This window comes from Hyaena hyaena, unplaced genomic scaffold (assembly GCF_003009895.1).
Source record: "Hyaena hyaena isolate Hyena2069 unplaced genomic scaffold, ASM300989v1 scaffold_32, whole genome shotgun sequence".
Lineage (NCBI taxonomy): Eukaryota > Metazoa > Chordata > Mammalia > Carnivora > Hyaenidae > Hyaena > Hyaena hyaena.
Window position 1 is genome coordinate 1,000,239 of NW_024080663.1, and position 7,486 is coordinate 1,007,724.

General features: G+C 40.1%; 1 long non-coding RNA gene across 1 annotated transcript; it reads right to left on the reverse strand.

The window, feature by feature from the left end:
- Window positions 1–673: 673 nt before the first annotated feature.
- On the reverse strand, window positions 674–6,989 carry LOC120229421. Its single transcript, XR_005527728.1, has 3 exons — window positions 6,875–6,989; window positions 6,504–6,653; window positions 674–912 (listed from the first exon to the last, which is right to left on the reverse strand). It is a non-coding gene; the product is annotated as an uncharacterized LOC120229421 (long non-coding RNA).
- Between the last annotated feature and the right edge of the window lie 497 nt (window positions 6,990–7,486).

A 7,486-nucleotide genomic window follows, 5' to 3' on the forward strand; every position in this document is an offset into this window, starting at 1 on the left:
TGATAGCTATCTCACAGGGTTACTGTGAATGTTAAACATCATAAGATATGTGAAATTAAATGTGCAAAGACAAGACACATGTAAATTATTAAGACTATATGCTCATAGGAGCGTCCGACTTTCGCTTAGGTCATGATCTCGCGGTTTGTGGGTTCGGGCCCCGCGTCGGGCTCTGTGCTGACTGCCAGCTTGGAGCCTGGAGCCTGTTTCAGTCTGTGACTCCCTCTCTTTCTGACCCTCCCCTGCTCACGCTGTCTCTCTTTCCTAGAAATAAATAAAACATTTAAAAAAAAAAAAAAAGACTATATGCTCATAAAATCTTTTTCAAATGAATGACACAACCCTACTTTTCTAACCACAGCAATTGATAGCACTCCAGTTCCTTTATTAGGGATGCCAGAATATCTCAGAGTACTTTGACTTCATTTTAAACTTCCCTTTTAACACCATGAGCTTCCTTCTCAGTATCTTTTGCTTTCCTATGCAGCCTGGGCCCTCTTGTTAGTCATACCAAAGAGGTGCTGTCAACTTTGAGTCCTCTCCCCGCTGATCTCCTATATTTCGAGGCTTGCTGTATTTGTTACCTATGGCTGTGTAGCACATCACTCCAAAATTTAGTGATAGTTAAAATAGTAATAATCATTTATTATCTTTCATTGTTTTGTGGGTCAAGATTTTAGGAGCATCTCATGATATTGCAGTCAGATGTCAGCTATGGCTCCCATTATCTGAAGACTTAGCAGGGATTGGAAGGTCCACTTCCAAAGTGGTTTACTCATATAGCTATTGGCTAGGCAATATAGTTCCTCTCCCTATGGGCTTCTTCATGGGGCTGTTTGAGTTTCCTCATGGAATTATAGGGGAGGAAAAATCTTTCTTTCTTCTACCTTTTTAGGTTCTCAGCTGGGGCCCCTGTAACAAAAGACAGATTAGGAGAGAAAAACAAACAAAAGTTTATTAACATGTATATCTCATATATACATAGAAAAAATGGGGAGATAAGTAATACAAAGGAGGGGATAGAATTTGGGTTTAAGCTTTTTTATTTACTTATTTTGAGAGAGAGAGAGGGAAAGAGCAGGAGAGGGGCAGAGAGAGAAGGAGAAAGAATCCCAAGCAGGTTCCACACTGTCAGTGCACTGCCTGAAGTGGGGCTTGAACTCACAGTGAGATCATGACCAGAGCTAAAGTCACTCAACCAGCTGAGCTGCCCAGGTGCTCTATAATTTGAGTTTAAATACAATCTTCAGCTTGAATAGGACAAAGGTTTGGGGGAGGCCAATTATGGGAAGATGAATGGAAAAGTACAGTAAATAAGAGTAGGGTTTATTATGCAGATTTAAGTGTCTTCTCCATGGATAAGAGTGTGATTTCGAATAATACTCTTCCTGGTTGCAAATAGAGAGACATCTTTACAAATGGAGATTTTTTAAATAAGTATTCATTTGCCTTACAAAAGGGTAACTTCTACTCTGTTTTCAGAGTTTCTCTTTTGTTTACTCTTTCTCAAAACAATTCTTATGCCAAAGAAGCATGTTTTGGGGGTGGTGCTTTGTGGTCTCCTACTCTATGATACCTGGCTTCCCCTAGAGTGAATGAATCAAGAGAAGCTGAAATGCTCTTTTATGACCTGATCTTAGCAGTCACACACTGTCACTTCTGCCTTGTTGTATTGATGACACAGGGACAGACATGATTCAGTATCAGGGGACTATGTAAGACATGAATACATGAAGGTGAGGGTCAATAGAGGCTGTCCTTGAGACCACTTACCAATGGTTTATGTCTCTCCCATTTAAGGGGTGCCTGGGTGGCTCAGTTGGTTAAGTGTCTGACTTAGGCTCAGGTTATGATCTCGTGGTCTGTGAGTTCAAGCCCCACATTGGGCTCTGTGCTGACAGCTCAGAGACTGGAGCCTGCTTCAGATTCTGTGTCTCCCTCTCTCTCTGTTCCTCTCCCGCTCACACATTCTCTCTCTCTCTCTCTCTAAAGGTTAAAAAATTAAAAAAAAATTTTTAAAAATATATTGATCTCCTTCCACGAGACCCCGGAATATCATGCTATTACCATATCAGCTCAAAGTCCAGAAAAGCATCATTTAAGTCACATCTGAGTATAGCTCCTTAATATTTCTTGAGATCTGAAGACCTGTGGACTAAAGAGATAAGTTTTCTGTCCCCTCTAATGCCTAGTATCCAACAATTATGGGAAAGGTGTAGGCTAATAGCAATAATAGCTAATTAGCAATAGCTAATAGCCTGCAATAAGGGGAGAAAATAGGCATCTCACAGCAGTCAGTGGTCTATGGCAATGCTGTAGTCTAGCTAGTCACATGTTGCTAGTTCCCTGATCAGGACTCAACTCTACTGCCTGGGATGGATTCCCAAGGCTCTCACCTCTGCTCTGTGGGCTCCTGATTCTACCCTCTGAGTCTTCCTTTTTCATAAGAAATGACTAGCATTTGCAGCTGAGTGGTTTTTTTCAACCTGCTTCTAGCTCATAGTGTTTGGGGGATTCACAGACCTCTTTGTACTGTCTTTGACTCATAAATCCAAGAAGATATAATTCTTCTTAAAATTTTTGTAAGTTTTTAATGAATTGATTTATAATCCAGTCTATTAGACGGAAGCTACACAAATACATCTTTCAAGATAGGCCTCTCTTCACCTTGATCTTCCTACAAGGTTACTGAGACATGTCAACCAGAAGATAAGGCAAATGAGTGTCTATTTAGGATGAAAGAATTGCAATTCAGAGAACACAGATTCAGGTAGCTACCTAAATAGCTTTCCTGCTTATAGGGTGAAAGCAAAGGGGTTTTTATGAGGAAAAGGGAATAGGTTTTGGGGGGAACTACAGAAGTTAAGAAGAGGGAAAAAAAAAAAAAAGGTTTTCTATGTGTGTTCACAAGCTAATCTACTCTGGGTTAACATTGACTGACTAGTGGTTTTATCTTCAGAAAGTCCACAGCCATCATCAGTCTTGTGATCAGGATGTCCATTCTGCTGATTTCTCAAACAATTGCTTAAAACAATTGCCATTTTGCCTGGTCCACAGGTTTTGGCCTAGATCAAGCAAAGATGGATAAGGCAGTTTTTCTACAGTGGCTTCTCTGACTTTATTTTAAAATGGCCCTAGTCATGTCAAATTTTCACTGAGATATCACTTTTAAGAATCTCTGAGGGATTTTTGCTTAAAGGAGCAAATTTGTGCTTCTTGGTCTTAGACTTAGAAGACATTTTTTTTTTTTTTTTTTGGTCTGACTGAGTGGTTTTTCCAGGTACTGCCTTGGATCTTTCTAAGGTCTTAAGAAAGGGTCTGATAGTTCTCCACTGGATTTGATCTTTGTCTTGAAGTCATTTCTGTCTTTAAAAAATTTTTTAAATGTTCATTTATTTATTTTTGAGAGAGAGAGAGAAGGGGAGGGGCAGAGAGAGAAGGAGACACAGAATCTGAAGGAGGCTCCAGGCTCTGAGCTGTCAGTGCAGGGCCTGATGAGGGGCTCGAACCCATAAGTAGTGAGATCATGACCTGAGCTGAAGTCAGATGCTTAACCGACTAAGCCACCCAGGTGCCCCATGCAGTCATTTCTTCACTTGAGAATCTTAGAAGGGCTGAGAGTGGAAAGTTTCTTTTTTGAACTCAGCAAGTCTTGGCTTCTTTACATGTAAGTGCTTTTGTTCAGCTGGTCTTTCCTCCTACATCTTACTATAAGGAGCAGAAAGAAAGCAGGTGGCCATCGTAGCACCCTGTTGGGAACCTCCTTAGCTAGATCATCTAGCTCATTAGATACATTTTCTACCACTAACATTTCTGCCACTACATAACAAGGACACTCTTTCCTCCAGCTTTCAGTAACATTTCTCACACTTTCTTTTTTCTTTTTCTTTTAAAAATAGACTTTATTTTTTCTTTTCTTTTTAAAAGTTTATTCATTTTGAGAGAGAGAAAGAGAGGGCATGTGTGCATGTATGTGCCTGGGATAAGGAGCAGAGAGAGAGAGAGAGAAATCCAAGCAGGCTCTGTGTTGTCAGCACAGAGCCTGATGTGGGGCTTGATCTCATGAACTGTGAGATCATGACCTGAGCCAAAATCATGAGTCAGATGCTTAACTGACTGAGCCATCCATGTGCCTTCAAAATAGACTTTATTTTTTAGAACCATTTTAGGTTCACAACAAAACTGAGTAGAAAGTAGAGTTCTCAGCCACTCCACCCTCACACAAACACAGCTTGCCTACTATCAACACCCCACACTGCAGTGGTATCTTTTCTTTTTTTTTTTTTATGATTAATGAGTCTACATTGGCACATTATCACCCAAAGTTCATAGTTTATATTAGGGTTCACTCTTGTCTATTCTATAGGTTTTATCAAATGTATAATGACATATAGCCACAATTACAGTATCATGAAGTGTAATTTCACTGCCCTGAAAATTCTCTGTGCTCCATCTGTTCATCCCTCCCTCACCTGTGGCAACCAGTGATCTTTTTACTGCCTCCACAGTTTTGCTTTTTCTAGAATATCATATAGTTGTAATCATTCACTATATAGACTTTTCAGATTGGCTTCTTTCACTCAGTGATATGCATGTAAGTTTCCTCCACATCTTTTCATTTCTTTTTGGTGTGGCATAGTATTCAGTTGTCTAGATGTACCACAGTGTATCTACCCACTCACTGACTGTCTTTTAAACCCTTGCTAGAGCATGTCAAGCTTTCATTAGCAGTATCTTCCAAGTTGTTTAGGTTCTCACTAACGTTTTTCTCAAGGTCCTTCCAGTTTCTGCCTCTCACTCCATCTCAAGCCACTCACTCACATTTAAAATTTTTGTTACAGTAGCAACCATTTCTAGGTATCTAAATCTGTATCAGTTAGAATCTGATCCAAAAACCATTATCTATCTCTATGTCTGGGTCATGTCTATGTCCTATGTGCATATCCACATCCTCAGCCATATCCATTCTATATCTATATCTGCATCAGTATCCATATTCATCTATCATATGTATCATCTGTATCTATCTCAATGTCCTTTGTATATAAAAGTCAACATACACACATAGTATAAAGGAATTTATCTTAAGGATTTGACTTCATGTAGTTGTGATTGCACAACTTATATGGTCCTGAAGATAATTTAGCCCTGAATCAGTTCCTTCCAGACTCCTTTTAACTCAGGTGATGGGCATATCATACAAGAAAAGCTGGCATTCTTTATCATAGAACTAAACATGCACCTGGCCCAGGATTTGCAGAAGCTGAAGTGAGAGATCTATCAGGAGCTGGAGAAGTTTGTGCACTTGGCTCCTGGTCTGTGCCACCCAAGGGAAGGGCACAGAAATACAGTGTCCAGGAGCTGCATCAGCCTGGCACTGACCTTCCTGGCACAAAAGGAAGATGACTGCTTCTCCTCTTTCACCTTTCAAATGTCATACAGATGTCTCATGTGCTCCAAACTCACCTAGTACTGTGTAGAGAAGGGGATTCTGGGAAATTTTGCTAAGTTGACATAATACATATCCACCACACTTGTCTTTTCCCTACCCCATACATTCTTTGTTTCTTTTTATTTAAAAATTTTTTAATTTTCATTTATTTTTGATAGACAGAGAGTGAGAGAGAGAGAGCTGGGGAGGGGCAGAGAGAAATGGAGACATGGAGTCCAAAGCAGGCTCCAGGCTCTGAGCTGTCAGCACAGAGTTGAACGCAGGGCTCAAACCCATGAACCGCGAAATCATGACCTGAACTGAAGCTGGATGCTTAACCGACTGAGCCACCCAGGCACCCTTCTTTATTTCTTTTTAACTGTAAGATGAGATGCAAAATTTTTGCATATTGCATTTAACTAAATTCAATGAATCTTTGTTATTATAGGACAGGCTTTAAAAACGTTGAAGTTTTGAAGTTTTCTTGAACTGTTTGTTCGACTTCTATTTATTCCTCATTGAATTTGCTACAGAGATGTTTTCCCTTATTATCGCCTCATGCTTCTCTCCTGTTACTGGTGATAATTAAGATGAAGGGATATAGGCTAGATTGGTGGTTCTCATATCTTAGAGTGATTGAGACTCAGCTAGAGGCCTTATTCATACAGAGATTGCTGGGTCTCACCCTCAGGGTTTCTAATTCAGCAGGTCTAGGGAGACGAAAAGAATGTCCTTGTAACAAGTTCCCATGTGATGCTAGACTGCAGGAGTCTTAGCAGTGAGCTAGCGATGGGGATGGAGATTGAACCGGGGTGGGCTGAGCACAGCACTATGGTAATAATGGGGCTTGGGGAAGAGATTCTGTGTTTTAAATATCTGGATGGTTCCCTGGGTCCTGGTGTCACACACCTTGCCTGCTACAGCTAGGGTTAGCTCTATGGGTTTCTAAAAAGATCTTGAAGCTATTCCACATATATTTTGGTTTTAATCAAAAAAACCCAAAAACCAAACAAACAAAAAAACAACAACAACCCAAATAGACACACACAAAAAACAAACAAACAAGACATACTTGAATGAAAATATATCCAGACTTTTGATGAGATGGTGAAGACATGAGGAAAAGAAGTTCAAATCTTGCCAACTTGGTGTAACCATCTGGAGATTAATTTGCTGTGCAGCTGTTTCATGTTTGTGGCAGCCTGTGTCAGTCCTGGAAATGCTGCAAATCCATGGGGAAATCTTTCATACATTAAAGGAAATTATTTTTCTAATTTTTACTCAAATGTGGGCAAAAATATTTGCTCTGATCGCACCTAAGTTTCCCATCCGTACTTGAGCCTCTTGCTTCTCTGACATGAAGTAATTCTGATGTGAGTGAGCAAGAAGCAGTTTTCAGCAAAAGACACAGACAAATATAAAAAAGCTTTAGAGTGGCTTTACCTGCTAATGAAAATGACAATAGACTCAGGAGTCAGGAGACAAGTTCTAGTTCCAGGTCTGCAATTAACATGCTGCAAGATTTGGACAAGTTCCTCGCATGATCTGGTCTCAGTTTTCTGGACTGTAAAATAAAGCAAATGGATAAGATCATTCTAGAGGCACTCAGTCTAAAATTCAATGGTAATTTTTTTTTTAAATGTTTTATTTATTTCTAGGAGAGAGAGAGAGACATCATGAGCAGGGGAGGGTCAGAGAGAGAGGGAGTCACAGACTCTGAAACAGGCTCCAGGCTCTGAGCTGGCAGTCAGTACAGAGCCCGACGCGGGGCTCGAACCCATGAACCGCGAGATCATGACCTAAGTGAAAGTCGGACGCTTAACCGACTAAGCCACCCGGGCGCCCCTCAATGGCAATTTTAATGGGAAAACAGGTTCATTAAGTAACAGGATCACTATCTTTATTCTGAGAAATAATACAGATCCATATTAGAAATGAACAAATTTGAAAAATAGATTGAAATGACCCATTGTATCTTCAGAACTTCAATCAGAGTCTTAAAGGACAAACTAATCTTCTAACTGATTTTAGGTGAGTTGAACTTTTTGAGGAAGG